The following is a 22,397-nucleotide window of genomic DNA, read 5'->3' on the forward strand; positions in this document are numbered from 1 at the left end:
GGAAACCACAGGGTTGTAGGAGCTATTCTATCATTAATCAAAACCTGCAAGAGAAAGGAAGCAAAGCATAATAGTGTCAGTCTGAAATGAGGTTAAATCTGAATTTTCAAGTGACTAGTACATGTAAATGTTTCTTGTGTACTATCATTAGCAGAGTTAAAAAGAGAATTAGCCAATTATCATAAAATGTGTATAATTAATTAGCAAAATGTTACAGATATGAAAAATGATTTCAAGTTGATTAGCACTTACTTCCTCAAACTTCATTTCACCCAGCTGTGCTGCGAAGCCTTCCTACAGTATTATTTTATACAAGTGTCTCGTAGACCGAAGAAGGATTCAGTTTCTTCATCCGAATCCCTGGACTACATCCATTTGTCAAGTTTCAGGTTCTGCATTTTTTGGTGTCTGCGGAGTAGGATGGGAGTGCAGCTGGTCGCAGTTGCTCGTGCTTTACACCTCTTGACATATAAGAGCCTGGAAAAAAGCTGTGAGCGTGCCATCGTGACTATGTTGGCTTGAACATTTGGCCAGTGGCACACAAAATAGAAACACTAATGCCCAACCCCAGCACGCAAAACATAGACTCGAAGTATGGCAATATGGCCACGGAGGGAGAAGAAAGCAACACAGAAGGAAACAAGCACTGTGTAAGAACATGGTAAAAATCTCACTCCAAATTTAAAACTTTCTCTGGAATTTCACATAGGTTTGCCACCCTGTTATTTTGTTGGGACTGGTGGTAACAGGAGCCCGTCAGAAACACCCAGGCAATCTTATTCACTCAACAGTCGCACTGACCAGGTGGTCCTGTGAGGTTGGCTGGGCACACAGATGCTTCTTTTTACGCTTTCTAGGAAGCGCCCGGATGCAATTAAGTGAGACAGGAAAAAAATCCGTTCTTTGTGCCTTGGAAAGCTGAGGTAGTATGGAAGAAATGCTTCGGGTTTTCCAGAACACGCTCCTAAAATGGTTTGGCAAAGAAGCAGGTTTGACTAGAGAAACAGGGACAACCCAGTATCCCATTTTGGGAGGGGGAGAGGGAAGAGCAGAACTCCTGGAGTGTGGAAACAACCCAGGGTTGTTTTTTGCTGCCTTCTGCACCTTGTAACACCGTGAAGGTGTCACACGACGGGAGCCACAGGGTCTGTCACCGGTAATCTTTCCATACCTTGTGCAGGTGGTTTCGTCTGCTTGTCCTCCACCACCAAGCTGGCTGCTGGTGTTGGCTGGAGAAGGTCGCAGTGGGGGCTAGCTTGTGATATAAATATTTCCTTGCTTACAGGGATGAGAGCAACGGGTCTAAGTCGGTTTGACACTTTCTTAACCTCATTTGAGTCCTGTTAATGACATGATTTGCATCTTGTCCATTCTTTTTACACACTCCCATTCTTCAGCCCTTGGAAACCCAGTGGCTTTCTGGACAAGAATTGTTTCTGTAGCTGAGGGAAGGGTGGCTAACCAAGTAATCCACTCCAGAACCACATTCAGCATCACTAATACATCCATTAAAGCCTGTGAAGTGCATGCAAGTAAAATTTATGGAATATTATTGTAATTTGCCTGTTTCCAGTGCCTCTTAGATTGTCAAATAAATTATTGAAGATTAGGGCTTCATTATACTCTTTAGTGGAGGCAGGAGCTGAGGGACAAAATAGTGAAGGACTGTGAATAATAACAAAGAAGAAAGTTGCTTCTCAGGTGTTGGCCAGAACGGCATATTCCCAACAATCTTCTGAAGACTTTGCAAAAACTGGGTTTTTTTTAATGCCTTCAGCTGAAAATGCCAACCAAATGAATCAAAATTAAGAGTGTTCAGCAGAGCAAGAAAGACTGCAGAGGACTGCTGCTGCGAAAATTAATAGAGACGTTCTGGAACTCCAGCTCAGACGCATGAATGAGTCTGTAACCTCAACTACCAAAAATTCGTTATATAGGTAGCTTTGAGGGATTTAACAAGCCGTTTGGAGACTACCAGAGAAATGAGGAACAAATTAAATGTGTTAGTTACAGTATCATTACTTCATTTTGCCTTCAGAAACTGTCATGTATGATTTGGCTGAACAGACATGGAACAGTTTCTTTTGATCAGAATGAATTACAATACATTTTGCCCTGCTGATGCTTTCTGTTACTCAGATTGCACAGGGTTCGATTAATGTACATGCTTTACATGGAGTCTGTTTTATAGCCCCACTCATAATTATATAAAAAGACACTATCTACCCTGGGTCAGAACTCCCTTGTTAGAGAAAACACACACACACTTTTTTCCCCCTGAATTTTTGCTCCGCAGTCTTAAGGGAAAATAACTTCAAAGCTAATCATTTATGCTCTTTAATGAACATAGTATTGGTCTAGCAAGAGAGCAAACCTAGAAATGAATAATCAGACAGAGTTTCTTACTGACCTGACAGCTATAGGCTTGGCCTGATGAGACACACTTTAGTAGAGTCACGACAATTAGTAATTGAAGACATGAACCATCTTATTGGCCCTAGCAAGACCATTTGTTTTAGGTATCTAGTTCTAGGCATTCAAGTAAAACAAGTTTCTCCTGATGGTCTGTATTTTTGTGGTTGTATTGTGCATTTCATGGGTAAACAAAAATTAAAACAGTGGAATATTATTGTTTTAATATATATACCACTGCTAAAAGACTCAGCATGCCTCCAGGCTGGAAAAATTCAATTATCTCTTTTCAATACAGATAAGAGTACATTTTTTGTTTTATTTTTTTTTAACTCATGCAAAATTTCATTTCACCCAGACTACAGAGCTGGTTTTATTCATATATAGATGTAACTCTACAAGCTTCAAAGTGCCCCATATAAAAGTTATTTAACTTTCAGAAGACTCGACTAATAATTTCCATTGGTGTCCAAGAACTGTTGTTTACATTGAAACTATTTGGATTGTATTAACATTTCTAACACTGTAAATGGTGTCAGACCCTGGGAGCGCTTCTCCCATGCCCAGGGCTGGCAGAAGGAAGCTGCTCCACAGGGCCCTGTAGCAGCCATGGAGAGTTTTCTACTCACCGTGAGCAACCACTGAAATACATTTGAGAATCCTCATATTGTCATCAAGCTTAATTAAAAATGGGAGAGAAAACCCCAAACCACCTGAAACTCTCAGCAGCGCAGTTTGCATCAAAGGAAATCCCCGGGTTCTTTTTGCCTCTCACTTGCTCTTTCCTAACTGCAGCCTTTGCCTATGCAAGGCACGTACCCAGATTTGGGTTAAAACATTTAGGATATTTAGACCACAGGTAACTCAGAATTGTTTGTATGCTTTCTTACCATACAAACAGTTGTATTTTTTCATGCTGCCAGACTGCTTAGTCTGGTCAGAAGGTAATTTCTGAGGTAGTTGAGGAAATGTATAGACATTTTATTACCATAGATGTGCTGACATTGCATCACGACTTGGAAAGCAGGGACGCAGAGGTGAGAATCTTTGAAGCTGACTTGACGACTTTCACTCCTGGCAGCCTAATCCAGTTCACCCGCTCCTTCCCGCAAGCTGCGTACCATCATGAGGGGTGAATTCCCCTTCCCAAAGCCACAGGAACACCCTCAGGTAACTCATAGAATCATGGAATAGCTTGGGTTGGAAGGAGCCTTCAAAGGTCACCTAGTCCAACCCCCCTGCAATGAGCAGGGACATCTGCAACTAGATCAGGTTGCTCAGAGCCCCGTCCAGCCTGGTCTGGAATGTCTCCAGGGATGGGGCATCTACCACGTCTCTGGGCAACCTGTGCTGGTGTTTCACCACCCTCAAGTGTAAAAAATTTCTTCCTCATGTCTAGCCTGAAACTCCTGCAAGGTGAAGGCCTCTGTGATTCCTATGGCCGAGGCAGTACCCATGCAGCAGGACACAGCTCTGCAGCCTGCAGGAGATATGCTGCTCTGACTGGACTTTCTGTTCTGCTCCGACTACATTGCACAGCTCAGGCACTAGCAAAGGGCTGCACCACATCTGGAGATGGCCAGCAGAGAATTTCCTCCACACAAAGGGGCTTTTCGTTGGCATTGAGCACGCAGAACCAGCAGAGCCCTGCTGCCCTTTGGTGGTTTACTGGTGCCAAGGGATAAGGACAGACAGGAGAAGAGGGACTGACAGAGGTCCATGTCCATTTTCCCGACAGGCCCAGGATGGGGAGGCACTGGCAGCCTGCATATAGTGCCCTGCACCAAGGCTGTCGCCTGCTGTTGATGAGGAACAGTGGAGTTTCTTGTATGTATTCGAGCACAGGAGGAAAAAAATATCCTCGGCAGCAGCCCCAGCACAGCCACACAACCTGAAAATTATCCAGCAGGCAACAAGAGTTCACTTGACACAGGTTTTGTTCAAACCAGCTTTCAGCATGGTACATGCCTGCATAGGAGGGAGCAGAGGATATGCTGTGCTGGCACATCCATGAGATTGAATACAAGGAATACAAACTATACTTTAAAGTAGGGGTGTCAAACTCATTTTCAGCTGAGGCCACAACAGCCTCACGGTGTACATTTATACAGTCCTAAAATTGCATTCGACCCTTTGAAGGCAACCGCGAGGCTGATGTGGCTCTCCAGTGAAAATTTGACACCCCTGCTTTAAAGGAAGTTATTTGTTCTCATGTTTTTAAGGGATGCTGTCAGTCCCTATGCTCATCAGAAACAAGTTTTCCAGGGAAGTGAGTGTGATCTTAACAGCATCTGACTGAACTTGTGGACATTTTCTGAATACAATGACATTTCTATTGCTTTTTTATATAAAGTATCCTTGGGAAGAGTACTCCATGACAGAGAATTTACTGTAAAAGCAGAGTAGAATAAAGAAGAGACCGAAGAAGAAAAACCTTCTAATTTCAGTGCCGTAAACACGAAGGTGGCTGTTTGCATCCAGCTTGAAATCCAAGAGATCTTGCCCTCAGCACTCTTCCCATGGCATCCATTTCCAACCAGCCTGACGGGGCATCTCACGCTGGCTGGTGAACCCCCAGGCGGCCGCAGCTCTGGGCTGTCATGGCAACCACAGGGCCATGGCCACAGGCTCTGGATGCTCGCACATGCTGCATGGAGGTTGGGTTTGTGACTAATCCTTTACCATCAGCTGACTGTTGCCCCCTGCCAGTGCTTCTTCCAGTTCAGAGATTAAGGGAAGTCATTTCCACCAGGCTGTTCATTTGTATTGCTGACTTGATGGTACTTTTCTGACTAATGGTACCAGGTTATTCCAGGAAATAACATATCAAAGGACCATTTTATCAATGGTCTAAAAAAATAGTATCCCCTCTTTTGTCTCTTTCAGTTCAGCAGTGGCCCCTAAGCCATTTATTTCCTAGGTTCAGGGTTATTCTTGATTACTGCAGTGGTAGACTGCGGCCTGTGGCAGCGAACATGAGCAGCACTATCCCAAGCATGTCACCATCTCAGCGCAGTGTGACTGCAATACAAATTATTTTTGGACTCATGCTGCGACTCTTCAGGGGAAGAGACTCTCCATCTCTACCACAGTACCTTCATAGCTCTTATCAGGGGAGTTTTTCCAGAGGCTGAGCAATCTGGGTAATCTCTGCTGTTTGAATCATTAGTCTTTGTCAAGTATTTCTTGCTGTGACAAGCTTTCAGTTTAATTTGTGGATAGGATCATTCATATTCAGAGCTGTGGTATCAGAGTTGTATTTGAACAGGATAAATGCTGGTGTGTCCTTGCCACAGTATTACTACAGTTTCGTGATGCTGTTGTTCCCTGAATTAGGGAGAGGGGGATTAAGAGTGCCATAGTCCTCCACTGGCACAGTGGAGATGTGTTCAATGAAAGACATAGAATCATAGAATTATTTTGATTGGAAAAGACCTTAAAGATCATCAAGTCTAACCATTAACCTAGTACTGCCAAGTCCACTTCTAAACCATGTCCCTAAGAACCTCATCTACACATCTTTTAAACACCTCTAGGGATGGTGTCTCAATCACTTCTCTGGGCAGCCTGTTCCAGTGCCTGACAACCCTTTCCAGGAAGAAATCTTTCCTAATATCCAATCTGAACCTCCCCTGGTGCAACTTGAGGCCATTTCCTCTCGTCCCCTCACTTGCTACTTGGGAGAAGAGACCAACCCCCTCCATGCTACAACCTCCTTTCAGGTGGTTGCAGAGAGCGATCAGGTCTCCCCTCAGCCTCCTTTTCTCCAGGCTGAACAGCCCCAGCTCCTCAGCCGCTCCTCATCAGACTTGTGCTCCAGACCCCTCACCAGCCTCGTTGCCCTTCTCTGAACTCGCTCCAGCACCTCAATGTCTTTCCTGTAGTGAGGGGCCCAAAACTGAACACAGAATTTGAGGTGGGGCCTCACCAGCACCCAGTACAGGGGGACGGTCAGTTCCCCCGTCCTGCTGGACACGCCGTCTCTGACACAAGTAAGGACATGCAGCCCCTGCTCCCTCACTCTGCATCTCGACATCTCCGAGACCAGCACTGAACTGCACCAGGACCACGGCCAGCCCGGCCCACCACTCCTGTGGTGCGAGACCCTCTGAGCAGCCGCAGCGGTGGGATCCCTGGACACAGACTCTCGGGGCAGCTCTGGGTCTCCCTCTCCAGGAGCAAGGCTGTTGAAAGGACAACTGCTGAGGCTCATCATCAGTTCCTTCATTTGCCAGCTTCTTCAGAATGTAAGAGTGTCAATCCATCACTGAAGAAAAGCTTTCTTATTGCAGCCACACCACTATTATGTATTTCGGCTTTCAGGTTAAGCAGTTAGAGAGCAAAGAGTAGTGAGGAAATACTTAGAGACAGACAATCTCCTGGGTCCTCAGACCCAAGGGGCTTCCCCGACCCTTTCAAGCTAGTTCATTTATTAGCTCTGGGGGACCAGCGATAACCGTGTGTCAGCATTTACCAGAGTTTGTCCCCAATACCCTTCCCCATGAGGTGGGGCTGGCACCCCTGCAAAGCCAGGCAGAGGGAGCCCGCTCTGGGGGCTCAGCAGGTCCCCGAGGGGCTGGCACCCCCCACGCACTGACGGTAGCTCTGCAAAGGTACCACTACCTTTAGCATTGCAACAAACTGCTTACCTGTAATACAGTTGCAACTTAAAACACTAGAAACCATTTTTATCTCATCAGTTATGATTTCCACTGTCACTTAATTTCTATGGGAAGTGTATGTTTTGACCCCTGTGCCTATACTGATGTCCACCTCTCTCTCTGGGCCATGGCACACACATTTCCCCTAGCTGAATAACTTTAGCTAGCTGGTTTTCAGAAGAAAGATCTGAACCTGGACATTAGCAGCCAGGGTGGTCTGTCTCATTTCCCCTCATTCCCTTTCCTGTTAGTTCGACTGTCCACACACACGGACTTGCAGGCACAGTGAAAAGACCTCTGGCTTTCCAGAGGCTCTTCCAGGACAGCGAGACAAACGGGCTCATCGTGAGGGCCCCCAACAAGATTACAGGTGCAGCCGGAGTTGCCCAGAAGCTGGTTTATATTTGGGATATGCTGTCGTGCCACAAAATGATTCTGAGTCAGATACATCTTTTTACTAATGTGGGTGAATTGCTGAGGTGAAAGCTTGCAGCTGGGTGCAGGAGCCCCAATAGCACAGTGGGGAAATAACAACAGCTCCCAGGGAGGGTCCCGCTTGCAGAGAGTGGTTCTTCTTCGTTGAGCGTTTTGTTACCTCTTTGTGTGATAATCCAGATGCTCTTTTACCTTCACTTGGAACAAGTAACAGCTCATTCAGGGTAAGAGAGTTGGGGTTGTTCAGCCTGGAGAAGAGAGGGCTCCAGGGAGATCTTATTGCAGCCTTTCAGTACCTAATGGGGCCTGTAAGAAAGATGGGACAGACTTTTTAGCAGGGCCTGTTGCAACAGGACAAGGGGTAACGGTTTTAAACTAAAAGAGGGGAGATTCAGGCTGGACATGAGGAAGAAATTTTTTACAACGGTGGTGAGACACTGGCCCAGGTTGCCCAGAGAGGTGGTGGATGCCCCATCCCTGGAGACATCCCAGGCCAGGCTGGACGGGGCTCTGAGCAACCTGATCTGGTTGCAGATGTCCCTGCTCATTGCAGGGGGATTGGACTAGATGACCTTTGGAGGTCCCTTCCAACCCAAATTATTCTATGATTCCATGATCAGGGAAGTGCAGGCAGCCTGGCTGTCTCCCGCTCTATCACCGAGAGCTACTGGGATTTAGGGGCTGGAAAGAGCAGAACCCCAAAATACATAAAGGTCACCGTAGCGGAGACACCTGCGCTAAGACCCCGGCACACGGGGCGGAGCAGCGAGCGCTGGCTGCTCACGAACAGCGCCCGGTACGAGATCGCCCCGCCCCCTGCCCCGCCCCCTACCCCGTCCCCGCCCCCGATCGCGGCTCCGCCCCCCGCCCCCGCCCCGGTCGCTGCTCCGCCCCCGCCCCCGGTCCCGGCCCGTCCGAAGGCTCCGGCGGGGCCGGGCGCTGGGGGAGCGGTGCTGCCGCCTGCCGGCCCTGCCAAGCCCCGCAGGGAAACCCCGGCACCCCCCGGCTCTTCCTTCTCCCCGCGCCTTGTTGTGCACTGAAAAAATTACCTTCTGTTTTTCAGGCTCGTCTGGGACCGCGCACATCCCAAGCATTCGCATGGCATCCAGCATGTCTTATCCTTCTTTGTAAGGTAAATATTAATAACACATACTGCACGTTTAACAGGGGAGATTTTTGAAAAAAATACGCCTGAGAGAAATGGCAATCACTTTTTTTTGCTTTGCAGGAGCTTGTTTCAGAAGTAATTCCTCCAGTTTTTGGCAGTCGGGGCACGTATACTGCATATATGGAACAGGCTGCCCAGGGGGGTTGTGGAGTCGTCTTCTCTGGAGACATTCAAAACCCGCCTGGACGCCTTCCTGTGTAACCTCATCTGGGTGTTCCTGCTCCAGCGGGGGGATTGGACTAGATGATCTTTCGAGGTCCCTTCCAATCCCTAACATTCCGTGATACTGTGATATATGTCTGCAGTCTTGATTCTCCTACTTGTCCAGATAAAGGCGCCTGACCAAGTTCGCACCTGCCTGAGATTGCACCTGCTCCCTCCTGTCTGAACACCAAGTTTTCTTTCCCATAGGAAAAAAGGGACAATGAAAGGATGTGTATGGTGCTTCAAGCATAAAATCAGGACATGAGTTTTTTAGCGTCCAGACTTGGCAACAGAGAGATGCCATCATGCCCCATAATACAGTCATATCTTGAATGTCCTGTCGTGATTGAAGTAGTTTGTCTTTCAAGACATGACAACATAAATCCACAAAACCCTCACTTACCATAGTATGAGACTAGGCACTAACTTATGTTGTAGATTCTTCCAGAATATCTTCCAAAAGGATATCTATCTTCCAAAGGGTATCCTCTCGGGATAATGACTACAAATCCCATGGAACTGAAGAAACTGGACTTCTTAACCATTTCATGTTTGGGAGGATGTAATTTCACATCATCACAGAGGAAGCAAGGATCACGGTCACCAAACTCCCATGATTTTGGACAAAGTCCTGTAAAGCACCTATGAGGGATGGCACGTGTGAGCAGAGAGCTCCCTGCCTTCATCTTCTGATGAAAAACGTGCCTAGTCAGAGAGGGGAAGTGGATGCAACACATGAAAATCCTCATTTTCTTAGTCAAAATAGAAACGCCTCTATGGGTACGCCTACATTGCAGCCAAATTCACGACTACAGCTCCAAGTAGTTCAGACTATCATAATTCCCACCCACAGGCTTCTGCTGTGTTAGCAATAGTAAGGGGTAAAGATACATTGACTCAGCTTTCATCTCTTTGACACAATTTGAGTCAAATGGAAATAATTTTTTTCTCTTACTTACTGGAAAACATGTCACAGAGGTGACCTTGAGCATTCAGCCATGAAACTACAGTATTGTGTGAATTTTTAATCCATTCTGAATTAATATCTTATTGTGTGTTTTTAAACAAAAACCTCTGGAAGTTACAAAAGGAATCATGAAGTCTCAAAAGAAAAAATGCACAGCAGATATTAACAAAACCCCTACTATGTTTGCTAAATTTGGCCCACGACTATTCAGTATTTTTGATAACCTCATATAGCCAGTCTTGTTAAAGCCTTTTGAAAGTCTGGCTAAACTTGTGCTAGCTTTTTTTTTGTTTTTTTCCTCTCTCCTGCTTAGGAACACGTTTAAAGAACTGTGATCGAAAAGGGAGATGCTTCATTAGGCATCAGACTGTGACAGCCAAAGCATTTTTGTGGATTAAAAATATAGCCGATGAGTGGAAAACATGCTAGAAATTAATACTACACTTCTTCATGACAAAAAGCTGACAGAGGGTTGTATGAAGTTTCTGTATTAGATATGACATGGTTTGAGATGTAAAATACAAGAAGATGAAAGGTCACTTAAGGAAGAGAGTTGAATGAGGTAACTCTCACAAATGGTACAATGTGTAGGATTAATTTCTCTAACACCGCCTGTCTTACCATGCCTTGGCTAAGCAGGTTGTTTCACCCCATTCCATTTGCAAGGTGGAGTAAATTGCTGTGCTGAGGTTCCCGTTTGTCTCCACTGACCCAGACATCAACCCTCTCTACTTGCTCACCGTTTCTTCTGGCAAGTTATCCCTCCTGCTTCAAGTTCTTTCATTTACCCATGTCCAGGAAAGACCAAGTAAAAATTCAGAGAATCTTAACTGGATTTAACTGAAGGGGTAACACAATAGTAGATGAACGTCATTGTTAATAAATGAGAAATAATTCACCCTGGGGGCACTTACATCAGCTGACAAGGTCTCCTACAGGAGGCCTTCAAAAACACCTCTCTTCATTGACTGCATAGCCTACACCCGAACCATTCAGTCCAGGAAATATGAGGCAGAAACATGGCTCACAGGCTGAAAGAAAGCAACAGGCTGCTCTCAGGACAAGATACCCCATGTATCCATGGCTCAGTTCAGGTGCAGCCACAGAAGATGGAGGTTATGAGCTCCAGCAGACTGATTCATGAAGCTCCTGGCAGGTTACCTGCTTTGCACCTATGGTACAGGTACAAAGGTCCTTTGTGCTGTGGAAACAACGGCTTCCGCTCCCACCAATTCCATGATGAGTTGCTTCTCACAGGATGCTTCCCATGGTGAGCGAAGGTCCTAAGAGCCCACCCACATCCAGTTTTTTTGGTTTTGTTTTCTGCAAAAAAATCGGACCGTAAAGAACGCTAGAATACAATTCTGCTAATTCAGGTAAACGATGTCAAAAGTGGAGGCTGGACTGTTTGCCCCTGAGTAAGCCCTGGTGAACAGTTACTTTTACTGCTACATTTGTTATCATATTATATTAATGCAATTAATATGCACAAATTGCAGATGCTAATCTACTCCTCTCTTAGAAGAGGCACCTTTTTATTTTTTCCTGTAATCAGAAATCCGGTTTGTCAAGGTCATGAATTATCTCATTCCGCAGCAATGGCTGATCTCAGAATGTGACCAAGCCAGCCTTCATTACTGGTTAATAGTTAAAAGTTTATTTCAAGTGCCTGATAAATTCTGGGTCAGATCTCCTGAAAACATTTGAAGGCTCAGAGTTAATGTTTATTTTAGCAGGGCGAAAATATGAACCACTTATTTCTGTAGCCTCTTGTGATTCGATTTTATTTCCAGCATGAAACAAATGGGGCACAAGCAGCCACCTGCCTTGCCAGGGAGACCTAATAAAAAACCTGAACAGAAAAATCTCTCAGAAGACCAGACGGGAGGAAGTTACAAAGGCTGGAATAATAAGTTACAGCTGCTTTCAGACAGTTCGAGATAGTTCAAGGCCAAACATCTACCCTCATCTAAGTTTCGATCAAGTTATGCAGTTTTTGCAAAACTTTTTCAGTTCTATGACTCTACTATCTGTCCATTTCTTTGCTTAAATCCAGTATAGATTATACTTCTTCCTAAACCCCACAATCCTTAATTTCTTCTTTCCTTTCAACTAGATGGGTCACGTCAATGTAAGTTTTATGACCCTTCCAGCTGACAACTGATAAGCAAGAGAGCACTTATGGCTTTTTATTTGAAAACTTGAGAAATAAAGCCTTGGACACTTGTCAAACTTCATGTTGGTCTAATTTATACTAGAGGATGAGTTAGCCCAGAATCAGGGAGACCTTTGCAACCTCTTTCCACAGCCATCTCCTACCCTGACCACTCCTCAAAATCTCAGTGTCCCACAGGAGGGACAAACAAGCCGTCATTTCCATCTCCTGAAATGCCGTAGCTTTTAGATTAATGCTTTAAGACAACCCGACGCAAATTTCTGTTTATGTTTCTATGCAGCTATGTGGCGGTTCAGGGGCTGCTTCATCAAACCATTCCTTTCACAGAGGTGAGGGGGATTCAAGTGGGAATCAGAGCAGGCGTACAGGAGCTCTTTCCTGGGAAATGCTGCGAGTGTCTGAGAATCAGCAGCCTCGAGGCTTTCTGATTTACGTCAGTCTAACTTTTTTTTTTTTTAACTTTTGGCCTCCATGAGGCAAGGAGTTCTGCAACGTAATCATGCACTGAGAAAAAAAACAATTACTTCCTTCAGTTTTAAACCTTCTGCCACAATATTGTAATGGCTGCTCTCACTATTGTTAGCTTCCCACTACTTTTTCATCCTTTGTATTGGCAATTTGAGGACAGAGGTGATGAGGTAAATGTTTTCTCTGGAGAACAGATTCCACTTCCATTCCCTGGATTGCCTAAATTCTTCCATATTAAAAAGGCTTTGAGTTTCAAGTTGTTACAGTTCTTGTGCTTTCTTACAAAGGTTTGTTACAAAACTTCTCTCTTTCATGATCACAAGATGTACTTACAATGAACATAAGCACATTGTGAGCTTGTGTGCCTTATCCACCGAAACACAGGCTTTGACCCGAAGCTCACTGAAATGGATGGATTTTTTTCTATCTGCTCTGAAGAATACGGCTAACAAGTGTTCTCTGTGATTTGTCCATTTTATTCTACTGTTTTTAACTTCCTTTTGTTACTATCCATTTTCCATATGTCCAGAAGTTAGCTAATTTATAACCCTAATCAAAAACTCATGACAGAATTTAAATTCAAGTCCATCCTTCTTCATAGAAGAATTTTAGCATAGGCTTCATTTAGATATGCTTTTGACTGTTAATAGTATTCCTAAGAGCTAATAAAACACTTCAGCAGCCAACTGACCAGCAACAGGCTACGTGATCGGGTCCCTACCTGCCATTTCACCGAGAATGGAAATCTTCTTCTACAGTCACTGATGTCTTCCAACCAGAGTGGATATTCCTATCTACTTTTTCTTTTACCCTCTTCCATTCGCATTTTCCATGTATCTATTCTATAATGAAGCTTTTGGTTTACATTTTGTGTCCTGTCTCTTCTCTTTTGGACAAACCTCCTTTTGTTTCGCCATTTAATTTCATTTTTTTTTTTCCATTCGGTTTCATTTGTCTATAGTAAATTAATTGCCTTCTTTCTCCTTTTCTAAGAATAGCAATCTTGCTATGCCGTTTTATAGTAATCTCATCTATCTTTAGAGAATTACAGGCTTCTTTATTTGAATTATCATAGAGAATTAAATAGGAACGAGCTCACTCCAGTAATAATATCTTACATTGACATCTCCAATATGTTCTAAAAGTGCTCTTTACCCTGTTATTTTTACTCCTTAAACAGATGACGTTAGACAGAAGCAGGTGTTTGAAGTCAATTAGATTATATCATATCAAATTTGGAATGAGTTTCACCCAGCACTTCTGTTTAATTTAGGGATTTAGATTAAATATCAACAAGCATTAATAATTTCCGCAACTTCCTCTATCTCACAGAAGCAGTTTTCTAAGTGTGCTAAAAGCATACATAAAACTCACATTCTATGAAAAAACCCCTCATAGTAAAAACTTTCTTCCTTGAGCATTTTCCTTCTTCCACCTTTTATGATTCTAAGTTTTCTCTCTGATTTAAGAGTTTCTTGCCCCGGGTGTGAAGGAATGTTGGGATACCTCATACTCAAAGGTGCTGGAACCAACCAGTGAGGTTGTCAGTCCAAATACAGAACTGATTTGCTCCCATAAACAATTTAAGCAATGTTTCAGTGAAGCTGGCGTAAGCACAAATCAGCACAGAATGTAGTGCTGCGTTTTCTGCGATGCTCTGAAGATGAAAACGTCATGAAAATACTAATTATTACTGATAACTAAACAGCCAAAGAAAATCAACCTGCAATTATGTTTGCTCTCACTTGGTGTTTCAAGCTTGCATCAAATTTTCCCATAACAGAACTACATAGAGGATAATTGTATTATAGCACCAGAAAAAAGTTTCAGTTTCAGCTGTGAACAGTAGACACTGTTTGTCAGAAGTGATTTTAAAGTATTTTTCCTCTTGAATTTAGAGCAGGATTATGTCTATATAATTAGATGGGATAATATTTTTTTGAGGTGGCTGAAGGTCAAATCCCATCATGCTTATTTATACCTTGGCTATGAATAGTTCCATTGATCTCAATAAGGCTTCTGGAGGAGTACCCGAGGTGAGTAATGGTGGAAAGCTTGGTTATTAAAAAAGAAAGGGCAAAAGCAAACCAGAACAGTTTCATAAGATTCATCAACAGCAAATTTATAAAAAGTGAAACTGAAAATGCACTCCAAAGAATGACACAGAAATGGATTTCCAGAAACACTGTGATGTAAAGGGCTGCACTGGGGAGTGGTGCCCTTTATTTTAATCATGAATATTTGGTTAAAGACACAGAAAAATAGGCAATTTGGAATGCAGCATCTTTATGTAAACTCTCAACAGGATACTACAGTACAGCAATGTTTCAAATGTAATGATATTACCCTTATGATGTGTTTGAAACTATTTTAACAAACCTTTTTTGGTAGGCTTTAGTGTGTAGATATAATGTCTGATACAGCAAAAGTCCAGGTAACTAGCTATCAACTCAAATCTGAAATACTCTGATACAAGTTAGAAAGCAACTAGGAAGTCCTCTTTAATATTCTAGGAGGGAAAGATTTTCTGTTACAGAATAACTGTTACTAATGAAGCTATCATAGCATCCTGTTTTCTAGTTCTAAACTAGCACTAGAAGAGGACTTGAAAATCTTATTCTAACTTGAAGACTACAAACTTCAGCAAAAATTTCCATTGTTACTGTCCAAAAATCTATTGATATCAATTATATTTTCATATTCTAAATCCCACTTTGATCATCCTTTCTCCACCCTTAATCTTCAAGTCCCATCTTCACACATATATAACTAAATCATTACTGTCTTTACACTCCTCATTACTTTAATATTTCCCTTACAAATACGTTCTGTTGTCCACCAGGTGCATCCCTTGCCCAAAGGCCAGACCTGGGTGGGTGAAGCAAGAGCCCATGAAGGGGCTTCCGTGCTTTCAGGAGAGATCCTTGTGCTAAATTTCATTTTGCAGTGATCAGTTCACGCTTTGAAGGTCACCATGTTATCTTTCTGTAAAGGAATAAAAAGGGGACAGCTGTTCTTTACTGCTGAATTCAATCAAATTCTTCTGACCTTTAGAAGTGCCCAGAGGAGAAGGCCCACTTCTCTCTGCATACTGCCAGCGTGGGTGGGGAGGAGCTCAAAGACAAAGGAAAAATGGGATCACAGTGGCTCAACCAGGCAAGAGGTGAAATAAAAGTGTAGTAACAGGGCTGGAGGCAGGACAAAAGTATAACGCCTGTCTGGATGTGATTTTGCCGTGAGGCAAAGCTGTCTGTGACACTCTTCAGTGGCCTTTTCTTCCTGACAAGGAACAATGCTGACAAGCATGGCATTGTGTGGATTTCTTCATAAGGAATAGCTATGACTCACAGTCTAGAGAAATGACTTAAAATTAGGGTATAAAATGAAGAAGATACTTGATATGCATGAATATCAGTAGTGATGAGGCAGGCTCAGCTGAAAACACAGGTCTATTCTTCTGTGTATGTTGCTTTCTTTAGCGATTCACATGATGACAGTATTGAACTTGCAAATAAAAATAAAGTTCTTCCAACTGCCACAAACTTGAGTTATGAAAAGAACTTCATATTTAAAGGTCACAAGTTGCATTTGTTTGGGCTTGTGTGTCATTATTGGTCACTAGGATTGTGCCATCTGATTCTGCCAAACCTGCATTCAGGTTCCCATTCGTGGGCTGCTGCAATCTTCTCATAGATACATGGATCTGCTTCTCATTACCAAGAATCTTCATGAGTTTATAGGAACTAAAGCAAATTCTGCCTTACTACCAGCCAGCTTGCTCCATCCCTTTCATGATGTTGGAAAGAGTGAAAACCTAACACATTTTTTTGTAGGCCATAATTCTCTGACTTCTTGTAGGCATATAGACCTCTGTACACATCCATGCACAGTGTCCTATTAAACTCCAGGAACATGATAGAATAGTAGGATAGCCTTGGGTTCTCATGTGTTGATGGAGTCTGATTATACCTTAAAATGCTGCAGTTAGAAGAAAGAAATCTATGCAAAACTCACATTTTGTGCACTTACCTGAACTTCCTGTATTGTGATCACTTTGAATCACAATTGCTTACTTTCTGATCAAGCTCTCAATCCTGTATTTCCCAGTTGTTTGGTGAATACATCTACACAAAGCCCCCTGAAATTCAGAAAAAAAATTTTTTTCTTTTGTATAGCAGGAAGTCTAGAAAAAGTACAGCACTGATTCCTTCTGTCATGGAGACACCCCAAACTGACTCCAAGCAAATGTAAGCTTAAACCAACTTTAATTTGGAACTGAAACCGAAACAAAATGACAGACCGAAACCCAACAACAGAAACCAATGCAAGTGAGGGGGTAATCCAAAATCAATCAACACTCCAGCAACATTTAATAAACTATAGGTTTGATATACCAGTTGGGGATACTATTACTGTACAGCCACACAAGAATGACGATCCACAGCATGCACACACTCACTCAAAAGAGAAGCCTCTCTCACTCAAGGCTACCCAGAAGAAATAATTGCTTGCCTGGAGTGGGCAAGGGCTCACTCATGGATACATCCAGAAGAAATAATCACTAACCGAGGAGAAGGTAAGGGCTCTCAATCCCAGGAATTCTCCCTAGATAGCGTCCCTGATCTAAGGGGTGGGCTCCATTCAGAGTCTTGCTGCTCTGAGAAGACCACTCAAAGGGGTCTTCAGCGGGAACCCCGTTTTATAGCCAGGTCAGATCTGTCTGTGGTCATCACAAGCATGGTTCTGAAGCTTCTCTGGTCCTGGGCACCTCATTGGCTGAAGACCCTGTCCATTGACCAAGGGTCTTGCCCCTCCTGCCTTCTCACCTGACGAGAGGTCTCCGTGAGGAGTTACCATGCCCCGGCGGTGGAGGGATGTGACTGTCGGCATCCACCAAGGTGTGTATGTGAGGACAGCCACAGTGCGGCACAGAAGGTGCTAAAGAGAAATCAATTGTCCTATTGAAAGCTCTGCAGCTTATCGGGGTGTGTGCAACTGCCACACCTTCCTACGGTAAAACACATCAGTCTATCTAGATAGGTACAAAATACCGGAGGGCTCAGAGGATTTTGGTGAATGGGAAGTACTAGTAAGGAGAGAATTGAGCTGGCTGGTGGTGTGGATAGAGCAGGGCTGCTCCCCAACAGAAGTAACAAAGGCTCCCCACCAGGATGGCGAGTTTGTCCTGAGCCCCTGTTTTCATCTGGATCTCTAGAATCTGTGCATCAGGGAAGAATTTGCTGCAGCTTGGTGGCTGTATCTACAACTCAAGTTGCATGGTTTCTAAGACCTTCTTTTCAGCTGCCTGTAACACAGGCAAATTCTAATCATCCAGGTCAGGCTTTTCCGTGATAAGGATGTCTCAGGCTGATTGATTTACCCATCTCATTTTCCATGCCCTGTGATTTGGACGCCTACCAGGCAGAAGTAATACAGCAATATGCTTGTCTAGTCCTGGTGAAAGAAAACAGCCCTACAACTGAGGCTCTCCAAGAGCTGTGGGATTTGAAAAGGGAGCAGAGCAGGGACACTTCCTGAGTGGAAGCAAAGGCCCGTGGACCTCGCTGGTGTGAGCATCCAGCACTGCCCAGCTCAAGCCCCAGGAAAATTAAGCTCAGTGGCCCCAACCACCTCATCACCCCGCTCTGTCCTGATCACAAAACCAGCAGAAAACTACTCATTGTTACTGTTGAGCTAGTTTTTCATCAGCTCCAAGCGCAGGTAGCTCAGGGAAAGGCCAAGCAGAAATCAGTGCCAGCACAAGGGAGGGAGTGGGAAAAGGAGAGGCAGAAAGGGGTGGAACTGCAACCCTGGAGACAGCAAACTAGCTCTCAATTTAAAGTGCAGGGCAGTTTACCTTGCATAGGGCATCTAGGTTGTGGACTAATCTGTGGGGTGAAGAGGAAGAACCTAGTCTATGTAAGGTTAAATATGTAGACATAGTAGTAGCAATGTGATGAATAGCTCTTTCAGGCTTTGTGTCCTGAAAGAGAGCACCTTGAGAGTGAGCTGTAGTTAGGGCTGTCTGGAAGATGATGGGTGCAAATATTTCTGTTTAATGAACATGCACGTTCATTTAGAAGATAGAAGTCATAAAGGAAGGCAATAAGCAGAAACAAAACCAGAAATTGCCATGTTTCACAAACTGCTACCTGTTCACAGCTTTTGCAGTGACCTCACGCTTTGCAAAGAGGTGCAACAACTAAACCACTGGAGTGCCAGCACGTTTTGAGGATGACAAATAAGCCTCCTTTATTGCCCTCCTCTTTTGTTTATAAGGTCTTGTCTAGGATTCAATAGATAATGGAGATACATGCCTCCATTTTATGGATTTGTCTGAGTTTAAAAAGCAATGTGCTTCTTTCAGCAGTTTGTACCTCCTTTATCATTACCAACAGTCCCACTGAGGTCCTCTATGGTATCTTCAGAAAGTGCTCATCTGGTCATGGGCGTTCAACATCCCAGAAGACAGAGACACTGCCAGAGTAGGAAAAAGAGAGACAGATTGAGGTGCTGAACACCAAGGCCACAGCAAACCTGTGACATGCTGGGGGCAGAAGTCAGTAGCTGGCATGACATACACCTTCAAACACTTGCTCAGTTTGTCTCCAAAAGAAGATCAACTCAGCAGAAATCAACCCTGTTCTGTGACAAACATTTCACTCCATGTGAACTCACAAAATGCTGTTAGCCTGGAGTCCAAATGGGGCCAATAGGCAGGACAATGTATATAAATACCTAGAGAAGGCTGGCAAGGAAACAAATGGATGGGCTCTAATTTTCTCCTGCAAAATTAGGCAGCTTTCATACTGTGGGGCAATAGAAAGGTTGAGTTACCCTGACACCAGTACAGTCATTACTGGATCAGATTGTTATCTGGCATACGAGGCTGACATTCCCATTCTTGAGGGGGTTTTACTCTAGCGTGGGAATTGGTAGGAAACTTTAATGCATCCTCCACCTCCATAGACTAGCCCAAGTGTCTGAATTCCAGAACATCTGGAGACCAACCATGGTGACCATGTCGCCATACCGTCAGGAAGACTAATGAACAACTGCACTGTAATTAAATGGTGTCCTCAGATGCTCTAAAGTGAAAAACAAACAAATCCCAGACAATGTGTGCAGCCTGCACACATGCACTACCCAGACAACAAAGTATTCCATATTCCTTCCTATTAGGCAACTTTTGACATTCTTCATGCCCATACTCACTACGATGGAGACCTCCTGCTACAGACGACTCAGTGATTTGGGGAAATTATCTTGCAACAGGCCTATGCATCTGAGGGCTAGAGAGCAAATTACAGGCTCTTAATGTTTTCCCAAATATTTTCACATACGCTCTGTTATTATCTATATTGCATTACAGACTATCATGAGACATTCGACTTTAACAACAGGCGACTTAAATTGTATGCTGTAGATTGAAATGCATTCATATAAGGAGACGTCGGCAGTAATAACCAAACACACTGTGCTGTCCCTAGTGAACATGTTCTCCTGAGGTCAGTGGAAGCTCAGATTGCTGAGGACTTCGCAACCTCGAGTACTTAAGGGCTTATGTCCAGAGCCCTTCTACATACCTGGAACCTGTCCATGTTGCCATTTTCCTAAATTCTCCCAAGGATCTGAAACAATACACAGTACTCTCCCACCTTATTGCATCTGATTATTAGGGGCAGATTACTCTGAAATGGAGATGATCCTTTAAGTAGGTGGTGAACGGGAGATGCGTAGTAGGGGGTTAATGCACGTGCCTGGCTGTGTCAGAGTTGTTAGCTGTGATACCAGGTTCAAACAAGTATTCGGCCTGATGGATTTGTCATCTCATTTAGCTAGGCTATGGTTAACATACAAAAGTAATACATTGCCATCAGTGAAAATAGTCTGGTGACACTATCAGGAGGGTTCCTTGTCTGACTGAAGGCTGCTAGCTGGAAAGGCACACACTCAGAAATGTGGGAATGTGGATATCTGTTTCAAGAAATTGTGGAAAACATCTGTGACAGGAACAGTGTTCTCTTTTTGTAGTGCATGTTATTTATTAACAAAACCTAACATTTCAATTGCATTTTCACCCTATTGTTGAAACTGCTTTCTGTCCTAACTTGTCTGCACCACTGTTAGAAACTATCGATACCTGTTTCGAATATGAGGAAGAACTACATTTCAGTAGTACATGAAAGTAACTCACGTACAGCAGAATCTTGCTAAAATACAGAAAGAATTGTTTTAAGTGCTTTAACTACTATGATTCGGTTAGCAGAAGCCCTGCTGTAAATGAATAATTATACGTAAGCTTTTAGGTATTTCTTTATTATATGAGCAGTAAATCAACACATAAGGTGAGAGTACATACACCAAGGGTCCCTTTACTGGTTCAGATCTTCATGGTCTAAACTCTTAGATACAACACTTGTTTTCTCTTTCTGAAATGGTGCCTGCCAGTTCAAAAGGGTGTAACTTACATTGCACATGAGAATTTGCAAATAGTATCCATGCCAAGAGAACATATTTTCTTTATATGCTTTCATACCAGGCACCCGGAAGAAACCTGCTTGCTTTACACTACCTCAGAGAAGCACTTTGGTTCAATGAGTTTCTTTTTTCCAGTTCTGGGACTGAGATGGGAATCCAGGCAGGAGATGGGAACCGGAGGCAAAGGCTGCACATACCACAGAAAAATACTGCCATATAATAATGAAAGTGAAACACGCCCCCACCTCCCAATAGTATTTCACACAGCCCCGAATCACATCCCATATTATTATTTTGGAGTCCCTTGTAATTTTTTTTTTCCAAATAATTCAAGATCCTGCCTCTTCAGGTATCTCTAGTACTTTAATATTCGGTAGGTATCCAATTCTGAACTGAAATTATGTATCACCAGATACAGCTGCAAAACCACAAATCTGGGCAGTAAAAGCAGAATAAGCAAAATTAACAGGGCATGGCTTAAAAAAATACTGCTACAGAGCTATTCCTTTTTAGCAGGTAAGCAAAAATCAAAGCATCTCATGAACGTGAAACCTAGACTGGCTAAAGAAATTCTAGCAGTTTCAACACGAGACATGGAAGTGTGAGGATGCGTGTTCATTTATCATGAAAAGTGCTGCTATCTGAATGCTTTCGTGTGGGGAATGAGAGGAAATTGATAACCAGTAAATTATCTTTAAAATATTCTACCAGTTGTTTCCCCTCCAGTTGGTCTGCACGTTATCCCTTTCCTCGACCAAAATTCGTAAGGTGTTTACATCCTATTAAAATATTTTTCTGGATTTGTTTGGCGCGAAGATGCAAAAATGATAGGCTAGATCTTTGGGTAATTAAGATGATTGCAATTCTGCCACCTGAACTGGAATTAAACTGAATTACAGCAGCTGGGCAACCGACTATGACAGTGGGTAGATCTGCCACTTGGAAAATAACCCCCGATTGCTACGGGAAACCTGCCTCTCACCGAGGCAAACGTGTTTGCCTGGTAACTCTCATAGCTCCCTGGGAGCCCCTTATTTCGCAGCAAGTTTCTGCTTCCCCCATCTGCACTCTGGGAGGGGAGCGGGCTTTCCGCTTGGGCTCCGGGAGAGCTGCGGAGCTGGTTACTTGGTTATCTCCGGCTGGAGAGACCTGGGCAGCCCGGGGCGCATCAGCATCCCCCGAAGGCTCAGCGTGGTCCAGCTGCGGCTCCGCACCCCCGCGGGAAGCGGCTTCTCGGCAGCCCGCCAGCCTCCCGCTTTCCGCGGGGAGGGAGCGGGGCGGCCGGGACACACCGCCCAGCTCCTCCGGGGCAGGGCTGAGGCTGAGGCCCGGGGTGGGGTCGGGGGGGTTCGCGGAGCTCCGGCCGGCTCCCCGCCCGCGTCCCCTCCCCCTGGCGCCGGCGGAGGGCGGGGGCAGGAGCGGAGC

This window comes from Caloenas nicobarica, chromosome 1 (genome assembly GCF_036013445.1).
Source record: "Caloenas nicobarica isolate bCalNic1 chromosome 1, bCalNic1.hap1, whole genome shotgun sequence".
Classification (NCBI taxonomy): domain Eukaryota; kingdom Metazoa; phylum Chordata; class Aves; order Columbiformes; family Columbidae; genus Caloenas; species Caloenas nicobarica.